Consider the following 25,848-nt stretch of genomic DNA (forward strand, 5'->3'; position numbering starts at 1 on the left):
TTGGTTAGGTGTTATTTGTTATAAACAGAAATTATAGGAGGAGAAAGAAGAATTTAGAGGCTTTTTGCAGCTATGATCCTGAGTAATTTAATATGATAATCAGAATCAAAAGGAAATTGCTGTCTTGACCCCTCCTTTTTATAGGCCTATGTGACAGAACTTACTTATAAGGGGAAAGAAAGGGAACAGCTGAGGAATCTTGTTCTCAGTGACAGCTGATACCCTCCGTGCCCAGATCTTCCAAGTGTTCCTCATGCTTAACTGTACCATTTGCTGTATAAGTTTTTTAGATGGTTACCAAAACGCAGGCAATGGCAGAGAGGGGACAAATTTATTCCTAAAGGTGGCTCCTCATATTCTACCTTCTAATTTCTTTGTATTTTATTTTTAACCACATGGTTAAGATTTACGACACGTTAATCTGTTTCTTGTAAGGTAGTGTGGTCTGTAGGTTCTTTTGCCAAGGTAAAATACTTGTTTTATGTTAACTTTATTGGAATTAAGATCAAATTAAATTATAAATAAATACTTGTTTTCTATCTGGAAATGCTAGGTCTGAGGAATGAGAACAACCAGTACTTTACATAGACACACACACACACACACACACACACACACACACACACACCCTACAAGATACACAGACTCATTGGCATGCACATGAGCGTGTATACACATACATCTACATCTTTCTTTGGCAACCAAGTATAGCCCTGGAGAATTGGATCATGCTAAGAGCTTCTCATTATTTATCAAAGGAGATGAGTTTTGAATGCTTATAATTGTGATGCGAAAAATAGTAATATATGCAGATTCACATCTTCCCCCCACAGCATTTGTCCTCTGATGAAAGAGAAAATCTTCGGAGCAGTTTCTGTGAGGAGTGCAATTAAAGAACCCACGCTGCTCAGGGGTTAGAAGGAAGGAAGGTGAGAGCTTTGGGGAGCCCACTGTGGGGGACACTGGTGCTAGTGGAGAACCAAGATGGCAGGACAGGGTGGAGGTCTCCAGGGGTAAACAGAGAGATGGGGGACTTGGGCATTTTGAAGTACTACAGAGTAAGAGATGACAGGAAATTATAATAAGAGTTGTAGTGGACTAAGTTCTTGGACTTTCTTGATGTTTTAGAGAGAGAGAGGTGAATAAAATGCAAACTCCTTTTTGGGCTGGAATTCTTTATCTTTTATTTGTTGATTTTAAAAAGCGTTTATTTGTTTATTTGACAGAGAGAGGATACAAGCAGGGGGAGTGGCAGGCAGAGGGAGAGGGAGAAGCAGACTCCCTGTGGGGCAGGGAGCCTGATGTGCGGCTCAAACCCAGGACCCTGGGATCATGACCTGAGCCGAAGGCAGATGCTTAACTGATTGAGCCATCCAGGCATGCCTGATTTCTTGAATCGTGACAACCCCTAGGGTTGTGGCTGACATATATTAGCTGCTCAGGGTTTATGATGAATAGATCATTTTGGGCAATGGCATGTAATTATTTAAATAAAATGAGTTTTATCTGAAACCACAAGGAAAAGCAAGATGATTTAAATAAAACATAAGTGTGTCAATTGGCAAGCAGATAACTTTTAATAGAATATTTGGATTTCTTTTTTAATACCAGGGCTATGAGCTGACTTGGAACTCCTACTTTCCAGGTATAGGATGTATCATAGCTGAACTCAGAGTCAGATCTTTCCATAAGCCTTGGACAGAGCATATAGATTGACTCCACACTCCTGTTTTGTTGATAATGCAGTATATACAACAGAGCTTGTTGTATGTGTTGCTATGTTTAAAGCAAGATGTTTTAATTAAAGAGGGATTACTTTATTTAGATGTGGGATGGGTGAAAAAATATATTACTTACGATTCTTGAAAAAAATCTATTAATGCAAATGTGTAGTAGAGTTCCCAAGAGTCTACTCATTGAATGCCAAGCGTTCAGCATACACTACATCTACCTTGTGTAGAGCCCCGCATACAGATCAGAAATACAATCAAATTAGGTTGTTATTATTTTTTTTCTTTTAAAGAGAGGAGGAGTGCCACATCTTCTTTATCCATTCATATGTTAACGGACATCTGGGTTCTTTCCATAGTTTGGCTATTGTGGACATTGCTGCTATAAACGTTGGGGTGCAGGTGCCCCTTTGAATTGCTACATTTGTATCTTTGGGGTAAATACCCAGTAGTGCAATTGCTGGGTCATAGGGTAGCTCTATTTTCAACTTTTTGGGGAACCTCCATACTGTTTTCCAGCGTGGCCGCACCAATATGCATTCCCACCAATGGTTTAAGAGAAATCTCCTTTCTCTGTATCCTCACCAACATCTGTCATTTCCTGACTTGTTAATTTTAGCCATTCTGACTGGTGTGAGGTGATTTGTATTTCCCTGATGCCGAGTGATGTTGAGCATTTTTTCATGTGTCTGTTGGCCATTTGTATGTCAAATGTATGTTCATGTCTTTTGCCCATTTCTTGATTGGGTTATTTGTTCTTTGGGTGTTGAGTTTGATAGGTTCTTTATAGATTTTGGATACTAGCCCTTTATCTGATATGACATTTGCAAATATCTCCTTGCATTCTCTTGGTTGTCTTTAGGTTTTGTCGACTGTTTCCTTTGCTGTGTAAAAGCTTTTTATCTTGATGAAGTCCCAATAGCTCATTTTTATTTTGGCCTTTGTCACCCTTGCCTTTGGAGATGTGGCTATCAAGAAGTTGGCTGCTGCCGAAGTCACGGAGGTTGCTGCTCGTGTTCCCCTCGAGGATTATGATGGATTCCTGTCTCACATTTAGGTCTTTATCCATTTTGAGTTTATTTTTGTGTATGGTATAAGAAAATGGTCTAATTTCATTCTTCTGCATGTGGCTGTCCAATTTTCCCAACACCGTTCATTGAAGAGACTTTTTTCCATTGGATATTCTTTCCTACTTTGTTGAAAATTAGTTGACCATAGAGTTGAGGGTCAATTTCTTGATTCTCCATTCTGTTCCATTGATCTATGTCTCTGTTTTTGTGCCCGTACCATACCGTCTTGATGATTACAGCTTTGTAATAGAGCTTGAAGTCCGGAGTTGTGATGCCATCAGCTTTGGTTTTCTTTTTCAACATTACTTTGGCTATTTAAGGTCTTGTCTGTTTCCATCACATTTTAGGATTATTTGTTCTAGCTCTGTGAAGAAAATTGATGGTATTTTGATAGGAATTGCATGAATGTATAGATTGCTCTAGGTAGCATAGACATTTTAACAATATTTGTTGTTCCAATCCATGAGCATGGAAGGTTTTTTCATTTCTTTGTGTCTTCCTCAATTTCTTTCATGAATGTTCTATAGTTTTCTGAGCACAGATCCTTTGCCTTTTTGGTTAGGTTTATTCCTAGCTATCTTACGATTTTGGATGCAATTGTAAATGGCATTGACTCCTTAATTTCTCTTTCTTCTGTCTCATTGTTAGTGTATAGAAATGCAACTGATTTCTGTGTATTGATTTTATATCCTGCCACTTTGCTGAATTCCTGTATGAGTTCTAGCAATTTGGGGGTGGAGTCTTTTGGGTTTTCCACATAGAGTATCATGTCATCTGTGAAGAGAGAGTTTGACTTCTTCTTTGCTAATTTAGATGCCTTTTATTTCTTTTTGATGTCTGATTGCTGAGGTTAGGACTTCTAGTACTATGTTGAACAACAGTGGTGATAGTAGACATCCCTGCCATGTTCCTTACTTTATGGGAAAGCTCTCAGTTTTTTCCCCCACTGAGAATGATATGTGCTGTGGGCTTTTTGTGTATGGTTTTTATGATTTTGAGGTATATTTCCTCTATCCCTACACTGTGAAGAGTTTTAATCAAGAATGGATGCTGTACTTTGTCGAGTGCTTTTTCTGCATCTATTGAGAGGATCATATAGTTCTTGTCCTTTCTTTTATTAATGTAGTGTATCACATTGATTGATTTGCAGATGCTGAACCACCCTTGCAGCCCAAGAATAAATCTCACTTGGTCATGGTGAATAATCCTTTTAATGTACTGTTGGATCCTATTGGCTAGTATCCTGGTGAGAATTTTTACATCCATGTTCATCAGGGATATTGGTCTGTAAGTCTCCTTTTAGGTGGGGTCTTTGTCTGGTTTTAGGACAAGGTAATGGTGGCCTCATAGAAAAAGTTGAGAAATTTTCCTTCCATTTCTATTTTTGGACACAGCTTCAGAAGAATAGGTATTCATTCTACTTTAAGTATTTGGTAGAATTCCTCTGGGAAACCATCTGGTCCTGGACTTTTGTTTGTTGGGAGATTTTTGATTACTGCTCCAATTTCCTTGCTGGTTATGGAACTGTTCAGGTTTTCTATTTCTTCCTGTTTTGTTTTGGTAGCTTATACATCTCTAGGAATGCAACCATTTCTTCCAGACTGCCTAATTTGTTGGCATAAAGTTGCTCATAATATGTTCTTATAGTTGTATTTCTTTGGTATTGGTTGTGTCTCTCCTCTTTCATTCATGATTTTATTTATTTGGGTCCTTTCTCTTTTCTTTTTGATAAATCTTGCCAGGGGTTTATCAATTTTATTAATTCTTTCAAAGAATGAGCTCCTAGTTTTGTTGATCTGTTCTGCTGTTCTTTTGGTTTCTATGTCATTGATTTCTGCTCTAATCTTTATTATTTCTCTTCTCCTGCTGGGTTTAGGCTTTATTTGCTGTTCTTTCTCCAGCTCCTTTAGGTGTAAGTTAGGTTGTATATTTGAGACCTTTTCTGGTTTCTTGAGCAAGGCTTGTATTGCTATATACTTCCCTCTTAGGCCCGCCTTTACTGCAGCCCAAAAGTTTTGAACATTTGTGTTTTCATTTTTGTTTCCATGAATTTTTAAAATTCTTCTTTAATTTCCTGGTTGACCCATTCATTCTTTAGTAGGATCCTCTTTAGCCTCCATGTATTTGAGTTCTTTCCAAGTTTCCTCTTGTGATTGAGTTCCAGTTTCAAAGCATTGTGGTCTGAAAATATGGAGGAAATGATCCCAATCTTTTGTACTGGTTGAGACCTGATTTGTGACCCAGTATGTGTTCTGTTCTGGAAAATGTTCCATGTGCACTCAAAAAGAATGTGTATTCTGCTGCTTTAGGATGGAATGCTCTGAGCATATCTGTGAAGTCCATCTGGTCCAGTGTGTCATTTATAGCCCTTGTTTCCTTGTTGATCTTCTGCTTAGATGATTTCTCCATTGCAGTGAGTGGGGTGTTAAAGTCCCCTACTATTATCGTATTATTATCTATGTGTTTGATTTTGTTATTAATTGGCTTATATAATTGGCTGCTCCCATGTTAAGGGCATAAATATTTACAATTGTTAGATCTTCTTGTTGGATAGAACCTTTAATTATGATACAGTGTCCTTCCTCATCTCTTATTACAGACTTTGTTTTAAAATCTAATTTGTCTGATATAAGAATTGCCACTCCAGCTTTCTTTTGATGTCCATTAGCATGATAAATGGTTTTCCACCCCCTTACTTTCAATCTGGAGGTGTCTTTGGGTCTAAAATGAGTCTCTTGTAGATAGCCTATTAATGGGTCTTGCTATTTTATCCAGTCTAATACCCTGTGTCTTTTGAATGGGGGCATTTAGCCTGGTTTCTCACCTCCTACTAACCATTTTGCTCAAGTAACTGAATTTATTGTGTGTGTTCCTTGCAGATATAATTTATAAAAAACATAGGCACTTGTTTTGTATTTCCCCAAATATTGGGACTATTCAGGTATTTAGTAAAGTCTTGCTGAATTAGAATGGAATTTGTTGTCATAAATCCCTTATATATTCCTGAAGAAAAGGAGTTATTGGTTAATTAAGTGTAGTAAACAATAATTGTGAAAATTTGAAGTTCTTCATATGAAATGCTTCTTTCATTTGTGATAGTCACTTTTCAGTATAATATTACATTTAAAAGTTTGTATCAATTTCATCTGATATATCTCTCTAGATAAAATAAGAATTAACTTGGATATGTGAAGAATGTGTGTGTGTAGATGGCAAGATGTCAATAATAGTCACTTTTGAATGGTAAGATTATAAATGAATTTCCTTCTGCTTATTTATGTTTCCTATTTTTCTTCTGTGATTGCAGTTTACTTACATAATAAATAAGCAAATAATAAAATAATTTTAAAAGCCAATGGTAAAGGTTAAATAGGAGTACAACATGCAGAGTTCATGTAAAAGCCTACTTATTAAACTTACACTTAAGGTTCAGGATTTTTTTCACACTTACAGAGTTCAGTTCATGTCTGTGTGGTAACTATGTGAAAACTTGCCAATGACAGACCCTTGAAATAAGTAGGTTTCATATATTCCATGCCAGAACAGCTACTTGTCTAGATTTTGGCCCTTAGTTCACATATCCACTATGCCCAATAATTTGCTTACCAAAGCTCTTCTATAATCTACAATTTATTTTCTTGTCAGAGCTTTGTCTATAAATTACAATCCACATTCGGTTTATGTGCTCTATATAAAAACCATGTCTTTTTATTGACTTTTTCCATTTAATGAATAGAATAAAAGGTAGAATTCATGGATCTGAATCTCTGAAGTCCTAAAAAAGAGCATTTATTTATTTTATTTTTTTAAAGATTTTATTTATTTATTTGTCAGAGAGAGAGAGAGAGAGAGAGATAGCGAGAGGGAGCATGAGCAGTGGGGAGAGGGAGAAGCAGGCTTCCCGCTGAGCAGGGAGCCCCATGTGGGGGTCTATCCCAGGACCCCGGAATCATGACCTGAGCCAAAGGCAGATGGTTAACTGACTGAGCCACCAAGGTGCCCCCCAATAGCATTTATTAAACCACACACTATTCCAATCACAATTTACCACATCAAGTATCATAATGTCTTCATGATTTATTCAAATAATGATTATGTAGTTCATAAAGTCCAATCTCAAAGCTAAAGCAAGTAGTGAATGGTTGAATGATTCTTCTATTAAACTATTGACTAGGGAAATTTGGTGAACTTTTGACTAACTGTGTGACTATTGACAATTAATAGCTTCAGAGAGGCTTAAACACAAAATGAAAGAAGTAAATGGAGTAAGATCTAACTTCTCTTTTTACTACAAAGTTCTATGTTTTTTGCTTTTCGAAAAGCATTATTATTAATGGCCATCTCTTGAAGGTTAATGTGTATTATCTCCATCAATCCTTACAACAACTCTGAGGTAGGTATACAATTTCCGTTTTACAGGGGTACCTGGCTGGCTCAGTTGTTAAGTGTCTGCCTTTGGCTCAGGTCACGATCTCGGGATCCTAGGTTCCAACCCATGGTCTGGCTCCCTGCTTGGCGGGGGGGGGGGGGGGGGGGGGGCGGGCGTCTGTTCCTCCCTCTCCCTTTGCCCCCCACCCCCTGCTCTCTATCCCTCACTCTCTCTCTCAAAAAATAAATAAAATCTTTTAAAAAAGTAATTTCCATTTTACGGATAAAAAAACTCAGGAAGGTAGAAGTAATATGCTAGTTACACATAGTAAAAATGTCCAAAAAACAGAAATAGAACCTGGTTTTGATGCAATCTAAAGCTTAAGCTCTTAACTATTGCTTCCTATTGGCCAAGGGTAGGATAATTACGTGTGAAAAACTAAGTGTATTACGTCTCAGCTCTTCAGGTATGATGGCATTAAATCTTGGCTTGTAAAAAAGGATTCAGTTGAAGGTTATGTTTCAGAAGAAGAGGGGCTTTAAAATAGAAAAGGAGGCTAGAGAGACTGTGGGAATGCCAGGAACCACAAAATGGAAGGGTGCATATAATAGTGATGGAATCATACTCTTGGATTTATTATCCAGAGAACAACTTACATATATGATCGTTCACCAGTGGAATCATTGCCTGTGAGACTTGCAAGATGAACTCCTTTTGGCAGCCAACAAGCCTGGATTTGGGCTGGTTCCCACCTGCCTACCCAGTCTCCCCACATAGCTCCTTTCCCTCTGCAGATCATGCTGTGGTCTCAGTGACTTACCGTACGCAGGGCCTGTCATTGCTGTATCCTTTGCATGGAAACCTTTTTCACAAACCTTACCATGGAAACTCCTAAGATCATTTAGATTTCAATCCAAGTGTAACCTCTTCAGAAAGACCTTCCCCAATCATGCAGTCTTAAGTAGCCCTTGTCCCGGTCATTCTTTAGGTCGGCATTTGGTTTTATTTTCCTCATTTTGCCTTTATAAGTTGTATATTTTTACTTTTTTTTCCAATACGTTTAGGAAGTGAGCTCCATGAGAGGAAGGACTCATCTGTCTTGTTCTATACTGAATCACAAGCTTATGCATAGTAGGCTTAAGACAGTGATCTAGTTATTGAATGGATGAATAAACAAATGAAAGATGTTATGTGTTTTGATGTTGGCCAATTATAATTAAATGACCCAAGACAGTTTGGAACTCCAAAATTTGAGTTTGGAGTATGGCCGTGAGTAGGGAATAGACTGCTAGAACCCGCCGAAAAGATGAAGACTTTGGTGTTATTTACTCGAAGGAAAAGCAGCGGCTTAAAAGCAATTTGAATTGCTTTTTGTAAAGTGTCATAGTAAGAATATAGTCATCAGGTATTCTTAATATGAGACTAATAGGGATGAGTGAAAAGATTTTCAGTCACAAATAAATAACTTACCAACTGGAGATTATGAGATACTCCAAAAGCGCTCTGAAATGTTGTAAACTGTTTCCTCTTAAGAATAGATAGGTGTTTAAGTGCAAGCTTGCTAAGGGGCTCGAAATGGATAATAAAGATAATTTTTAAAATATTTATACTCCTTTCATCACTAAGATTTTAAACAGTGTTATTTCTTTAACACTCAATAAATCCCATCCTTGTGTAAGTAGGAGACAGGTATTACTTTCCTCCTTCTGCTCTTATAATTACCCTAGTAGAGGTCATGCCACTTCCAGGGCAGGCCAGAGCCCGTGCTTTGCAATCCTGTCTTCTGAGAGAGAAGGTGAGCCATGTGGAAGTGACATCAGTGTGATTCTTTACATAGTTAGCATGCTGCTTCCCTTGGAGGGGTAGGGGTGTAGGGTTTCTCAAAGGAAGGACATTTATAGTGATTAAAATTTCTCAGAGCTTGCCTCATTGTGTAATTCCGATAGTGTAGTATGTGATTCTGGCAAGAGGGAAGTATGAAGGGGACAGAAAATCCCAGACGGTGGCACAGAAGGGCATAGGGTATTGATCCAAGAAAAGAGGCTGTGGCCACAAGAGAACACTCGTGGATGGGTCAGACTTCTGTTCAGGAATGCCTCTTGGTCACTTCCTGAGAAGGGCCAAGGGCAATGATTGTCCCGTAGCCCACTATCATTCTGTGATAGAGAGTAGAGCTCCAAGAAGAAACTGGCGGAGGAAGCTCTGGAAGTTGTTATTTTTCTGGGAAAGAAAGTACAAAGTATCTTCTAGGGCAAAAGCATAAGGAACAATTTCTAAATGTGTGCATACCTTAAAAGCTAGTAATTCCACTCCTAGGCATACAAAAGTGTCTGTGTATATGCATAAAGATGTACATAAACACCTTAGGGGCGCCTGGGTAGCGCAGTCGTTAAAGCGTCTGCCTTCGGCTCAGGGCGTGATCCCGGCGTACCGGGATCGAGTCCCACATCGGGCTCCTCCGCTGTGAGCCTGCTTCTTCCTCTCCCACTCCCCCTGCTGTGTTCCCTCTCTCTCTGGCTGTCTCTCTGTCACATAAATAAATAAAATCTTTAAAAAAAAAAAAAAAAAAAAAAAAAAAAAAAAAAAAAAAAAAAAAAAAAAAAAAAAAAAAAGATGTACATAAACACCTTAGTAACATTATTCGTAATAGCGCGAAACTGGAAACAACTCAAATGTCCACCAACAGTGGAAAGGACAAGTGAAGTATGGTATGTTCATATGATAATATATTACACAGCAATAAGCATGGACAAAGTACAAGGACATATAATAAGTTGGATCAATATCATGTAGTATTGAGTTAAAGAACTCAGATCAAAAGACAATAGGTACTCAATGATTCCATTCATATAAAATTCAAAATCCAGGGAATCTGACTGATGGCACTACCCTGAGAGGAGGGTGGGCTAGGTATGGAGAGGGAAGAGGCCCGTGTTTGCACAAATATATTCACTTTGTGATATTTCATCAAGCTGTACACTTATGATTTTTCGCACCCTTCCAAATGTATGTCATACTTAAATAAAAAATTCAAGAAGGAAAAGATGTAATGCTGCCCTCCGAAGTAGAAGGCATGACATTGAATGGAATCAAGCATCATAGGGGCGCTGTTTTCAGCTTCTTTTAGGAGCCTCAGATAGTGTGAGCATAGCTGTCTCCGGCTTTGAGGATGGGCAGCAACTGCAGGGACAGGAATAGCCCATGGCTGACGGTGCATTTGCCTCTTCTAGTCCTGGTCAAGGTTTTCTAATTCAGGCGCAGGAGAGTATCCATGTCTCCAGAAAGCCACACTGTGGCACGTCAGACATTCTCTAGGGACCAGCAGCTTTAGTCCATGCGTTTGGAGGAGTTCTAGAGGAGGGGACAGAACCAAGGCCACGCTTGTCCTGCTGTAAACCAGCACTGAGACTTAAAAAATGCAAGACACCTGTTCCCCTGTAATTATAAATCTCAACGTGAGATTTCTAGCTTTTGAATTGCCCGATACATTCTTTTATATCAAGTAACTGTGGGCTTTTCTGCCATGGAGAGAGTTGGGACCATTACAGCAAGTGAGATGACAGCGGCCCTTTTCTCAGCTTGTAATGAACTATTTGTAGTCAAGACCAACATCATGTATCGATTCTCATCAAGCGGGATTCTTTGCAGAGTGAAAACATTGTCTGCCCTGGAGGTGGGCCCCACGGGACCGTTCCTGCCATTCTCTTTCCAATGCGTAGACTAAACTCCTCATAAAATTCATCTTCTGACACATCCACACTGTGTATATGACAACCCCCTTGGTGCCTTTTGGCAGTTAGGATTCTGTAGCTTTGGTTGCAGCTTTGCCGTAGCACGGCCTGTGTGCTGGCTGGCAAGGTGAGTTCTTTCCCTTCCTGGAAACTGTAAAGGAAGTAGTCGATTGCTGTTTGTTGAAATAGGCTGTATATTTCACAAGTTCCATCTCAATAATCTTCTGGAGGGAAGGATGAATTTGGGATTGGAAAGGGCATGACGACATGACTAAATAAATAGCATAAGGTCCCTCAACACCTAGCCAGCCAGCAATGTTACAATGTGATTTTGAGACTTTACATTGCAGTTTCTTTCTTCGGCAAACAGAGTCTGAAAGGTCGTACACAGAGACAGAATTTTAAGTCTGAACACTGAGGACAGTTGGTCTTTAAAACTCCAAAGCAGTCACACAATCCCCTGAGCAGTGCCAGAAACTTTCCAACTAAACTTTATTGTCTGTAATAATTTAGATCCAATATGCTTTAGGTGTTCCCTACAATGTAGCTTTTTGAGATGTATTCATATTCTTGTATGTTTTCCCAGCTTGAAGACTAGACTCTGCCATCATGTTTCTATAAAGAAAACCTACGGTGCTGCGCATTGATATTACACGTCTAGAAATCCAAGATATCTTTTTAAAAAGAGTTTATTTTATTTTAGAGAGATAGAGCGTGCGCAGGAGTTGGGGGGAGGAGTGGAGGGAGAAGCAGACTCCCCTCTGAGCAGGGAGCCAGACATGGGCTCCATCCCAGGACTCTGGGATCACGACCGGAGCTGAAGGCAGGCACTTAACTGACTGAGCCACCCAGGCACCTGAAATCCAAGATATCTTGGCAAAAAGAGAAAGACATTTGGTTGGAGCTCAGGGAAGTGAGGAACCAGCAGGTTCTGAGTGCTCAAGTTTAATGTTTGGCTTGAACTCCTTCCTTCCTTCCTTCCTTCCTTCCTTCCTTCCTTCCTTCCTTCCTTCTTTCTTTTTCTTTCTTTCTTTCTTTCTAAATATTTTATCTATCTATCTATTATCTATCTATCTATCTATCTATCTATCTATCTATCTATCTATCTGATAGAGCACAAGTAGGGAGAGCAGGAGAGGGAAAAGCAGACTCCCCGCTAAGCAGGGACACCCCTCCCCCCCAACACGGGGCTTGATCCCAGGACTCTGGGATCATGACCTAAGCCAAAGGCAGATGCTTAACCAACTGAGCCACCCAGGCTCCCCTGAACTCCTTTCTTCTATCAGATTGTAAATATTTCTTTAAGTGTGAAGGAGAAGGATTATCTGAAGCAGGCCTTGTATGTAAGTGAAATTATTTTTATGGTCTCTTCACAATGATGTGTTTTTCCTAGAAATTTGAAAACACCTGAATGAACTCTCATCTCATGCTACTCCCCTCTTCACACATTGGATTCTCTTAATTCTGGCTATCTTCAGTCCATTCATTGTATCTTGGTACTTCAGGACTTTTAGATACACTGTTTTCTCTCTCTGGGTTGCCCTTCCCACCTTTCTGTCAATGATGGTTTTCTTTCTATCCTTCAAGTCTTAGCTTAGATGGCATCTCCTAGAAGAGGTCTGACCTATCATACTATCCCTATAACATATTGAAATACATCATTTACTGGACTCATGGCATTTATAAGAATTTGAATTATTTATTTACTTGATTGTTGTACCTCTTGGTTATTACAATGTAAATTCCATGAGGCAGCATTCATGTCTCTCTTGTTTACTGTTGTAGATATCTAACTTAGCATGGTATCTGACATATAGTATGTTCAATAAATATTTGTTGAATAAGCGAATGAATACACTCACTTATGGTAAAACATTTTTCTTTTTACTATACTAGGTTTTTTTCCCGAGGATGGTGTTTTAGCTGTCCCCCACTCCCGTCCCGGGGCGGGGGGACTGTTTTAATTCTTTAAATCAAAAAAATAAACAGAAGTATTTATTACAGTTTTGGAGAAAGGAAGAAAGAGAGTTGCTCTCATTTCCTCTTTCCAACCCTGTATTTATTATCTATTACTGCATAACAAATTACCTCAAAACTTAACTACCTAAAACAACAATAAACATTTACTATTTCACACAGTGTCTATGGGTCAGGAACTCAGGACCAGCTTAAATGCATGATCCTGGCTCGGAGACTCTCATGGGGTTGTCAAGATGTCGGCCAGAGCTGCCGTCACCTGTAGACTTGGCCGGAGGTGGAGGATCCATTTCCAACGTGCTCCACTCACCTGGCTGGCTTGTAGAGGCTGGATCTTGACAGGAGAAATCAATTTCTTGCCAGGTGTGTCTCTCTGTATGGCCGTTTGAAGGTCTTCACAAAATGGCAGCTGACTTCCTTTAGAGAGAGTGATTCAAGAGAACAAACTTACGCTGCAATGTTTTTTATGACCTAGCCTTGAGAGTCACACATGTTTATTCTCAATGTACTATTTGTTATTCGTGTCAGCCAATTTGGTGTGGGAGGGGACTTCATGAAGGTGTGATTACCAGGAGGCAATAATCATTGGAGGCCGTTTAGAGGCTGGCTTTCTTAAGCCGCTTCATAGTCATGTCCTTTGGTTTCTGGGGTTTTTCATCCTGTTTCTTTTCCTCCCTCAGCTAATAGCCACATCAACCCTCTAATAAAGAGATTGCTCAGAACACAGAGACTCCGTAGTGGATATCTGCATGAAAGAAAACAATACTGTTTGTCCTTCTCAATATCAATATCTGTATGATCAGAGATCTCCTTAGGCCTATCCCTGTGCCTGCATAAATAACGATGTATAGAATGTTCTCCACTAATAATTTTTTTTTTTTTGAGTGAGAATGAAAAAGCAAACAAAGGGATCAATTTTTTCCCTCATGAACCTGAGGGCTGGTTTTGTGCTGTGATTTAGGTATACGGTTGCCAGTCTTCAGAAATACACACCAATTTTAATCAAAAAGAATTAAATATGCTATTAACTTTTAACTTTCATCGTCTGAGTAGATGCCTATCAGACTCGAAACCCGCTCAACACAAACCAGACAATTCTTTCACTTTCACTCATGGGTGGTTTTATCCCTTTCTTTTCTCTGGGTTAAAAAAAAAAAAAGTATTTGCATTTGGTAGAGTTTATTCCAATTATTACATGTAATGCCCAATACACAGAAGGGGTATTTCTGATTCTGTACCTATTTGCCTTAGTCATAATTCATCACCAAAAACTGTTCTATAAATGTTATTCCTATGGACACAGCTACTTTAAATTTATATCCTACTTATTTGTAAAATGCTCTTGGGTTTTTTAAAATAGCCACACTCCAGCCTTTCCTTAACAGGGTCAGAGACTGTAAGATCCAACTTTAGCAATGGGGCATCAAGCGACACTTTATATCATGAGAATACCATTCATTGTGATTCTTATTTAAGTGATTTGGTAGTTAGGCTTTGCTAAAGAGAATTTCCCATTTACTATGCATTTATGAGATAACTACTTTGTAGATCGATTTACCAATATCTAGTGGAGTTGGAGTTGTATATATCCTATTGCCCAGCAATGCCAGTCCTGGGTACATATATTAGGAATACTCAACCACATAGCATGAAAATGTGCACTGAGCATTGGTATAGTGAAAGATTTGGAAAGTCGAAAAGGTAAAAACACAAATGGATGACAACACAAGCCATTAAAAATATGAAATACTGATATAATTCATCCAATGGTATACTCTCTAGAAGCAAAAATGAATAAAATAGTCCGTATGTCAACATGGATGAGTCTCACAAACATTACAGGGAAAGATAAAAAGCAGGTTGTAGAAGCTGTGCATAGCATGTGATTTCATTCGTGTGGCCTCAATGTGCAAAACAGTGTTACATATTTTTGTGGCCTAAACAGAATAAAAGTACAGTATTAATGAAAGTGACAAACCCCAAATTTAAGAGAGAAATTTTCTTTGTAAGAAGGAGAGAGGAGGAATTGGATCTGGTGTAGGTAGATAAAGGGATATCATTACAGTTGTAATGTGTGATTTCTTGTGTGAGATGATGAATGTATGAGTTTTATTATTTATACTTTGTAGAATATCTCATAATTAAAAATCCGAATGAAGTGCTAAAATCATCTGAGAACTATAAGCTTTGTTACTTGACGGTAAAAATCAGGATAGAGTTCTAACAACACTCAACTTGTGTGCAAACACCATTTTATGTGATATTTTTTACTGGGGTTTCTATATTTTTTATATCGACCTTTGCTGCTTCCAACGTTGACCTCACCTTTTATCCAGGTGCTTATTTTGTATAAAACCAAATGTACCCCTCCTTCACTTTCATATAAGTGAGCTGGTTACATTAGGTCATTTTTGGCCTGATGTGTATTGTTTGGCTGTAATGTCTGACTTAGGTATAAAAATTTGACTTTTAAAAGTAAAGACCCTAAGAAATAAATCTAGGTTCATAAAAGGGAGAATTAGACTTTTAAGGATTTTTAAACTGCTTCCCCCACATATTCTAAATAATCTTTAAAATATAGCACTCAACAATTATTTGCTCTTCCGCTCTTTCAGTTTGCCTTTTTAGTGTTGCAAGAGAGTTCAGGAAAAGGAAGAGGGGAAGAGGTGAAGGAAGGGTGACTGAAAGTGGCTAGCTTCTTTCTGTACCTGGGGTAGTTGCTACAGTCTTATCCCTAGGCAAGTGCGTAGGCGGTTCACAGATTACATTTCTATAAATGCTTTGGAATTTCTCTCATGCAGTGTCTGAGCATCTTCCCTTAGTTGGAGAAACACAGGTCTTGAAGCTTGGCACTTGCTAGCATGGAGTGGCTGTACCCGTGTGAGTTCTAATAATTATATCTGAATTATCTGTGATCCTTAGAAAATGACACCCCAATAGACACAGAGTGAAATTTCCAGCATCCTAGCCATCAGAAATATATCAGTCAAACAAAAACCTAGGGAATAAGGAAAAATAAATCCCAGATGCAAAGACATAGTTGTCCCAAGTTTCATTAAATCTTTGGTTCTCAACGTTGGCTGCACACTGGAATCTCTTGAGGACTTGTAAAACAAACCAAGACAACCCAAAACACCCGCTGATGCTTGGTCTCCTTCCCAGAGATTCTGATTTATGTAGTGTGGATGCAGCCTGAGCGTCAGGATTTTAAAGAAACTTCCAGGGGATTCTAACATACAGCGAAGTTTATGAACCACTGCCTTAAATTGTTTATTTATTTATTTTTCTGTATGAGAGAACCTGAAAGTATGTTGGAATTTACTGAGCCCTAACTCACGTATAGTCCTAACCTCTGTTGAATCAGTTTATGCGGATTAAAGGTAACTAATCAAAGACTAATTCTATCCCAAGCCGGCTCTGATGCAGACAGTAAGGGCAGCCGGCAGCCAGAACGCAAGGGAGGAGAGGAGTAATGTCCATTTTTTCCTCACCCGTGAGTAGAAGCAGAAGCCTCTTCACGGTATTCCTGGATGGGAAGCACCTGAGAAACGGTGTCCTGAGTACTGAGCAGTGCTTTGGACACAGTGAGCATCTAATACATATTCATGAAAAAAAAAAAAAGGTTGAATCAATGACTAAGAGAAGGCCGTGTTGAGGGAATACTCAGTGAAAGACGCGTGCGTGGGAGAAGTAAATCGCCCAGCAAGTCTCCAACACTTCTGAAGTAAAGGGGTTGCAAGTTTCCTATCTGTCTTCTGTTTATTCCCCTGGCATTTTCTGTAGACAGGAACTGCAGCTCTGTGATGTTGATTCTCCCTGGTCCTAAACAGGAATGGAGATTGCTGCTCATCTCCGTTCTGGTTTGAGTTCACTCGTCATTTAGTTGCCTCCTGGGAAGCTAGAAAAGGAAAGCTCTTTCTTCACAGCTGTCCCAAGATCAAGAGGTTCCCAAAATAAAATTAAACATGAACATTCAAGGACATTTCAAGTTGAGATATGCTTCCTTTTTTACTTTCTCAGCAGTACCTTAAGTATTGAAGAGAACACTTGATGAGTGATAGTTCTGGGGCAATTTTTAATTTCCTCACCGGCCCAGGAAGCATGTTCCATTTTCCACTCCCTCATACTCGCGCCTCTGCCCTGTGCCCCGAACCGCCGTGAACTTGTTCACAGACGATGTGCCTTCGCTTGGAGACAGCCGTTAGCTGCCCTACATCAGTTCTGTTAACGGGGCTTCATCTCGGGATATTTACACCACTTCAGGTTGAATTAAGTTCTCCTTAACCTTCCCAGGGGAGGCAGGGAAATATCGAAGTGCCTGCTTCCCTTATCCCTTTGCTAAATCAATACTGCACTTGACTGGCTTCCACTTGGCTCCTTATGTGCAGCATTAAAGATTTTTTTCCAGCTAACGTGAAGAGGATCGGACCAAAGAAATGAAGCGCCTAAGTATGTCAGGCTAATGAGGACAGGGAAAAAAGTGGGAAATAATTTTGTCTATTTTTGCCTTTTATGAGACCTGGTGTCGTGATCCAAGGTTGCTGTTTCTTTTGGGTCTCTAATACAGAAGGGACGGAAGGCAGGGGATGCATTTGGTTTTTCGCTTTAAAAATAGAGTTACTGCCACTCATTTATTTCAGGAAAAGTCTTATTTTGTATTCTAACCAAAAGCAAAATTTTTGACATGAAAACAAAAATGGGCAAAAGATTCAATGACAGAAGTCCTTGAGTTAATTTATTTTTTTAGTTATTTTTTTCTGCTTAGCAGACTAACAACTGCTCATTGTAAAATATTTAAGTACTGCAGAATTCCGTAATTTAGAAAAGGTAAATTTTCCATAATTCTAATCCCAGCAATAATAGTCTAGCATATATTTTTCAAGTTTTTTTTTTCTATGTATAACCTAACACATATATAATAGTGGCATTTTTAAAATAAAAAAATATTGTGTTTTATATATTGCTCCACAACTTTATTTTTGTTCACAATACATACTCCTTATCTTTTCATCTACCCTGGAGTGTGTCGTATTGCTCATTCTGGGTCACTTAATACAAAAAAATGTGTGTCAAATTTTCAAGTGTCAGTTGGATTCAAAACCTAAGGCAATTGCCTGAGAAAGGATTTTGTTACCTGACTGTTTATTTGCATTCGTAGAAATAGTAGCTTAGTTCCATTTGGAAAGGCAACCTAAGCATTTACTGAACACATACCATATGCTATATGAAGGTGTGACATAAAAATTAATAAACTGTGTTTCAGCCCGTGATCTAGCACAAGTGACAGGAAGGGGGAGTGATTACAGTCTAAAGCCATTAAGTTTAGGTTCCATAACAGTGATCGAAGTGAACTTGCTTGGTAGGATAGAGGAGGGAGAGACTAATTGTGACCCAGGAGAATGAGTGACACTTTGAGAAGTACATTTTGCATTAGGCCTCAAAGGTAGGGTTGGATTTTGACGAGTGAACAAGGAGAAATCGTTTGCACACTGTTCAGGTACAGAACATAACATGTTGTGTTGTGATTGTTTGCTTCTCTGGTTTGTAAATATCTTCCACCAAAAAAACTGAGCTCTTTTGGAACAAGAGATCATTTCTTATTCATCTTTATAGCCCCAAAGCCGGGTAAAGGGACTATCCTAGTAAGCATTTAATAATTGCTCAATTGGATTTTAAAAGTTATTTATTGAGTAACTACTGTGAGCCAGGTAGGTTCTCACAATGCTATTTCAGTTACTCTTGTAAGATAAATATTATTATCCTCCTTTAAGAAATGAGTAAATGGAGCTCAGAGAAGTTAGGCATTTGGCTTGGAGTTACACAGCTAGAGAGCTGCAGTGCAAATTCAGATCTGTTAGACATCCAAATCCTGGTTTTTCTTTCTCTCGTTTTCCCTATTTCACATTATTTCCTAAGAGAAATTGCCATGCCTAGAGTGAATTTCTGAGTTAGGACAGTACCTTTATGTTAGGATACACTTATAGTAGAAAATTATTTGTTTATCTGAAATTCAACCTTAACTAAGAATCCTGCATTTTTATTTGCTAAATCTTGTAGCTCTACTTCTGTACAGTTAGGCTTCTCCAATTAGTCCAGCTGATTATCTTCTTTACCTTCCTCTTGCTTTTTCTCTAGCACTTCCAGATGCAGCCTCTACCAGGTTACTTGTGCCAGTAAGTGCCATGATTCAATGTGCAGGGTTATTTTGCACATTTAAAGGAAGGTGATAGAGATCCTTTCATCACTTGTATGCTTTTAATGCTACCGGACCCCAACGTATTTGGGAGAAGAGATTGCAGTTCTGTTTTGGGTTTTTTTTTTGTTGTTGTTGTTGTTGTTTAAAGATTTTATTTATTTGTCAGAGAGAGAGAGAAAGAGAGAGAGTATGAGATGCGGGAGGGGCAGAGGGAGAAGCAGGCTCCCCTGCTGACCAGGGAGCCCAATGTGGGACTCGATCCCAGCACTTGGGATCATGACCGGAGCTGAAGGCCAATGCTTAACCGACTGAGCCACCCAGGCGCCCCTGTTTTGTTTTGTATTTAAAAACATAACCACATGGAATATAAATTCCCTCTCAGGAAGTTTTTGTTAATGTAAGACCCATCCCGAACTTTGAGTCAACCTCGAGCTTCAAATAGCTACTGTGGGGCACTCCTAAGAGGGGTCCCAATTGCTTGCTTCCTGTACTCTTAGTGAAAATTTTTGTTCTTTTTTTACCTATAAAATTATAAAGTATTTCATGCGTATAAAAATATAGGGACTCATAATAAACTATATACTTCTACATTTTGCTGTATATGTTCAGCCTTGTGTTCGAGATTTATTCATATTAGTCCATGCTACTCTAATTTGTTCACTTCTCATGACTGTATAATTTGACTGCGCAGATATACCGTAATTTATTTATCCATTCTCCTGTTCATACTGAAATGATTATTCCTGTATATATGTCCTTCCATACCTGTAAGAGTTTCTTTAAGGTATCTAGAACAGACTTGCTAGTCCATAGGGTACAGGCATCTTCAGCGTTGCTAGATATTGTTGGATTGATCTCCAGAGATGGACCTCAATTGTACCTTCTTGTCATGGATGAGAGTTCTTGATGTTGCAATTTCTTACCCCAAACTGAAAAAGTCAGGCTTTGGAAATGCATGTCAGTCTAAATGGGTATAAATAAATATCTTCTAATTTTAATTAGCATTTTAATTATTAATGAAGTTGAGCATTGATAGTAATATGTTTATTGGCCATTCAGATTTACCTTTTGTGAATTGCCTGTATGTAGTCTTTGTCCATTTTATGACTGGGTTTTTTTGTCTTTTTCTAACTTTTTGTCAGAGCTCTTTATGTATTCTGAATATAAATAGTTTTTATATGGCTCGTAAATATCTTCTCTAAGTCTGTGGTATATCTTTCCATTCGTGGGTTGTTGTATCTGAGTTTTTAATTTTAAAGTTGTCAAATTTATTAATCTTTTCTTTTATGGTTTGTACTTTGTTTAAGAAATTATTTTTAAGAAATTTCCCCAAAGCCAAGTTCTTTAAAGATATTTTCCTGGGGCGCCTGGGTGGCTCAGTCGTTAAGCATCTGCCTTCCGGCTCAGGGCGTGGTCCCAGAGTCCTGGGATTGAGTCCCGCATCGGGCTCCCTGCTCCGCTGGGAAGCCTGCTGCTTCCTCTCCCACTCCACCTGCTTCTGTTTCCTGTCTCGCTGGCTGTCTCTCTCTCTGTCAAATAAATAAATAAAAATCTTAAAATAAAATAAAATAAAGATATTTTCCTGTCTTTTCTTCTTAATTTCTATATTTTTGAATATGATATAAAATAGGGATTTTTTTTACAAATAAATAATAAATTGTCTCAAGACTAAATATTGAACAATGAATTTTTTCCCCTACTGATTTGTAATAACACTTCCAAGAAACGAATGTGTCCATATATCTGAGAATTTGCTCCTTGAATTTCTGCTGTGCTCCTTTGATCTATTTCTCTGTGCCTCTACTAAAATCTCAAGGGCCAATCACTACAATTGTATAAAAACCATGCTATACAGAAGGGTAATTTTTCCAGTGATGCCATTTTGGAGAAATATATTCAAGTGTGTTGATTATTATTATTAAATTAAAACACCATTAGTACTAAATATATGATCCATAGAACAGACCAAGCACCTCCTTATTCCCTCCAGTTTCCTCATTTATATATTGTAAAGAGGAAATGAGACTCTCGGCTATAAGATCTCTTTCTCGAACTTCAAGCTTTGCAAAGAGTACATAGCATGCTTGAAGGTCACTGCTGATGAACAACTTGGAATCAGGCTATTAATATTCACGGAACATGCCTATGCTAAGTGACATGATTGTAAAATATTCTAGAAGCCAACCTTGTAGTACTTTCTGGTAGTGCTAAGTGTTTCCAATAAAACCCCATTAAAGATGGGAGATTAGTACCACTAGTAGCCACTGTATATCTCCTCTTGCTATAATTTTATAAAAAATGAATCTAACATACAGAGACCTTTCTGTCTTTGAGAATTGATCACATTTACTTCATTTAACTTTTTGCTAGTTACTTAGAAGTTTTACACCTATCGTTGGATAAATTTGGTAGTTACAAATATGTTTCACTATGAACTTCAACAATTAAGCAGTGTCTACTGGCTTCTCCTTGAGAAAGCTGAACACTTAAGTACACATTTACCTTCTCCCTCCCATTTCATAGAATTTGGTGATGTAATCTGGAATTTTGGATTCAGATCATTATGTTTTTCATTATGCGTCTCTTCAAAAACTGTTTCTTAAATATTGGCAATAATTATTTGCATAATTCTCAAATTTTAAATTTTATATCTTCCTCTTCCTCAAGTTCTTTATTCTGATTTGGATGGCTCATATCCTCGAATGAAAATTTAAAAACAAGATTTCTAGCAACTTCACCTCCCCACAGAGCATCTGCACGTGGGTATTAGGAAGTTCGTGGATCCCCCTTTAGTTTGACTCCTGGATCAATATGGAGATTCAGGCAAGACTGGGATTCTTCCCACAGTTACTGTTCCATCCCCTTCTCATCTCTGTTTCATCTTCTGAGTGAGAAGATTTTCCTGAGAATGCAGGGACAAGAGAAAATCCATTTTGTCTTCTCTTTGGCTCCCCCTCTGCCTGTGATAAACAGTGACTGGCCTTGCTTCCCTCCTACTTTTTTTTCCTTAGCTGCAGAATTTACTCAAAATGTCATGGTTTTGGCATGACTCAGTTTCCCTCAGAGGTAGTAAGGGTCATTCATATACTCAGGAAATGCCTGAAGTCATCATCAAACTGAATTGTGGGTGTTAGACTTGGATAGACCCAGCAGCAGTGCTTAGTAAATATTTGTTGAATAAATAATACATGAGTTCCAATTAAAGTAGGGGCAGAAAGCTATACTGTCCTGGATTTTCCTACATGGAGAAAATGCTGGCTCATGAGAAATGGCTCCATTCATCATTGCCACTTCCCTTGTTGATAGGTTTCTGAGGAAAAATTCTTAGTGTTTCCTTAATTAATTTTATAGTGATTCTCTATCCAAAAGTTGCACTATTTTTATTGAAATAAATTTTATTTAGCAAAATATTGCTAATCAATGTAGATAACTTGTAATAAGAATCAATATGCACCTGCAATCACTCAAATATTTCTAAAATACCCAGAATGTGCTTTTAATTACTAAATGCAATGGCAAATGTTTGCAGAGTTCTCTTTGAAAGCATTAATATTTAACATGTAGCATGGAATCTCTGGACATGCGCTTTCTCTTTCCAATTGGAGCTTCTGAGGCAGTGCAAAGCTGTCTTTCAAATATAGTGCCATTGCACTTAATTGAAGGCTATTGGAGAATACAATGGGGCTTAAAGTGGTATTTGTATAATTAGTTCTAAATGCATCTTGTTGATTGTGTGAGAGATTCAAAGGGAAAAGGAACAAGGCTTCAGCTATGGTATTAAAATGAACGCCAGCAGAATATTTCTGAACTCTCTTTCTGAGCCTATTCTCTGTTCTCAGAGATATTCTTTTTTCCTAAGCAGCGCAGAATAAAATGAATGGAGGGAACAGTGCAAGACAGCTGATTCTGGGGAATGCTCATCGCAATGACATCTGGAATCAGGAAGACTTTCCTACTAGAAATTGAGATGGCTCGAAAATATAGTGCTTTTAGTTCTTAAGTACACTTGAGTGTGGAGGCTATTAATGCATGATTAGAGGAATATCTGCTGGAATCTGGTATTACCCATCTAATCATTGTTTTAACAAATTCAGTGGTGATATAATTGTAGGAATTGTACTATTCTGTACTTGCCCTGACAAGTTTGAGTGTGAGTTTTATCAGCAGTTATACCAACTTAGATTTTTTTCTCTCTTCTTCGTCGTAACTCTTGCTCAAATTTTAAATGACAAGAATGATTACTCATTGACAGGAATGAGTGTCTAGAGTGTGTGTGGTGCAACACTAGGTTATAGGTGCAAACTTGAATTTGCCAACCTCTGTGTGGCCATCCTTGCTAGAATTCTGAAGAATTCTCCAGACATATGTACAACTTCTTATGCTCCAGACATCTGACTCTGAACCCCTCCTGGCCTTTTACCTTACTTTCCTTTCTCAGGTCTATGTGAATTTTGGTGTCTCGTTTTCCTCTTTTACCTTAAGGTCTAGATTTAATGCAGTTGAAGAGGACCTGCTCCTATTTCTCTTTTCCGAAGGTCTTTATAAGGCTTCTGAGTTTATTTTTAATTTCTAGAGAAGGAGGTCAGGAAAAGTACAGAGAAAAACAGAGAGGCATCCTTAATTCCCCCAGAAAGAACTGGCCTGACCCTCTGTTTCCCTTCCTCTGGTTCTATTCAGATTCTGTCTGACATCCAAAAGGAAGTGGGAGATATGTCTGTGTCCCCACTTACCACACCAAATGGCTGCAAGGGAGAGAGGGGAGAATCATAGAGAGAACACCATGTAAGGGAGAATCCTAAGAGGAACAGAGTTCTAGAAAGTGTTTGCCATAGTCCCTTTCCATTATATCTTTATGACTTACACAAGAGTTCATGTATGTTTCTTAAGATTCCATTTTGCCCGAGGCTTGTAACTCTGAGCTTCCGCTCCTGGAGAAGAGTAGAGGACAGGAGAGTGGGAGGTCAGTGTTGACCCTTTGAGGGTCAGTTTTATTGCTATTTCAATATGTAATGCAGGACACGTATCAAGTATATTGTCTGTAATTTAATTCAACGATGAGGTTCTTATTTATTTATTTATTTATTTATTTATTTATTTATTTATTTTTTAAAGTAGGCTCCACGCCCAGTGTGGAGCCCAGTGTGGGGTTTGAACTCACGACCCTGAGATTAAGACCTGAGCTGAGATTAAGAGTTGGATGCTTAACCAACTGAGCCACCCAAGTGCCCCTGTAATTTAATTCTAAATACTTGAATACTTTAAAACATGAGAAGTATGTTATATATGTATGTGGTTTAATGTAGTATATACCCAAAGAGGAGGAGCACATCATTGTTTCTTCAGTGTTTGAAAAACCCTCTTCTGGAATCTGTACTCCAGAGACAATAAGTACTTCAATGTTGCTCTCTGAACCTACATTAGAGAGTTCATTATCTAGCATGAAGGATGTTAGAAATGCTTTTTCAATGGTGAATTGAGTGATGTTAAAGATGTATGGATCGGCTAGAAACATAGAACAGGTACCTTTACAAAAGGATTTATAAATATGGAGAAATAAAAAATATCCTTTGAAGGGTGGTCTATTCCCAGGACTCATTTGTTTCTGGTCCCCACAACTTAACCAGGAATTCAGCTGACTTCCCTGACCAGAAAGCTGCTGATCCTGCCATTAGAGCACCATCATCTCTGCCTTGGGTCACCATTTTGTGCAAGATGCTCATTCCAGTGCCCGATGGACAACGAGCTGGACTTCACAGGGCTTCCCAGAACAGGCTGTATGCCTGGATAGATGCTTTTGTGACTGCTGGCCAATTGATGTTTGTAGCAATGACAGAATTCTGTCTTCTGATTTCCTTTTCTGGATAATATGCCAACATGACAGCCAGGTTTCAAGGAGACATGGCTCTTACTGTTAGAGGCTACTAGTATCTGCCAAAAGGATCAAATGACTGTGAAGATCAAATTGGCTTAGGTCACTTTGCAATACCAAGAAGAGTACTGATAAAAATAAGGCTCAACAAACACTGACTCTTTTTGATGGGATGGCTCTATAGCTTATTTTCCAAACTGAGACGTTTTTGATAGTGAAAAGGGCATGATTAATAATTAAGCCAGAAACAATAGGCACATATCAGGACACTCCTGAGATGTGTGGTCATCCAACTTCTTGAGACCTAGATATGCCTGCCACTGTGCTAAGTCCTACGGATGAAAAGTGAATGTCTGCCTTTATAGTGGACAGGGGGTGGTGAGAGTCCTGGGTGAAACTGACCAGCACGGTGTAATTCCTTTATCCACTGTGTTCACCTCCAAAATTCCCATTTTCTTTATTAGATACTTTTATATCTAAATAGAAGAGCTGAGAAGTACTGTTTTCCTGGGGCCTGCCCCATTTTCATCCCAATGAAGTCTTTATTAATCTTTGAAATCTGTGTTCCAATTCATTTAAAAATATTAACTTTGTTAATTAACAGCGACAAGACTTCGAATCTAGAGTTTCTAAAACAAATCCATTTCTTCAGTAATCAAAAAGGGAGAAGATAGGTTTGTAATAAGAAAAGTTATTTTTCTAATTTTATTTTTTATTGAGGTGTAACTTATATAAAGTACAAAATGAATTTTTACTACCGCTTAAATCAAGGTGTAGAACACTCGCCACATCTCAGGAGGTCACCTTATGCCTTGTTGAAGCCATTTGATGATTTCCAGGTAAAGGTAATACTCAAATTATCCTCTTCATTTGTTGTCACATTTTATATTCGGTCTCAAATCCTTT

The 25,848-nt window shown here is 38.4% G+C and overlaps 1 long non-coding RNA gene across 1 annotated transcript in view; it reads left to right on the forward strand.

Moving 5' to 3' along the window:
- The window catches only part of LOC113250508 (uncharacterized), a 127,387-nt gene that overhangs the window by 57,677 nt on the left and 43,862 nt on the right, over positions 1 to 25,848 (forward strand). Inside the window, exon 7 of the long non-coding RNA XR_008956464.1 lies at positions 834 to 929. This is a non-coding gene — a long non-coding RNA (uncharacterized LOC113250508). The remainder of the gene's footprint in view (positions 1 to 833; positions 930 to 25,848) is intronic.

The sequence above is a fragment of the Ursus arctos genome, unplaced genomic scaffold (genome assembly GCF_023065955.2).
Source record: "Ursus arctos isolate Adak ecotype North America unplaced genomic scaffold, UrsArc2.0 scaffold_1, whole genome shotgun sequence".
Lineage (NCBI taxonomy): Eukaryota > Metazoa > Chordata > Mammalia > Carnivora > Ursidae > Ursus > Ursus arctos.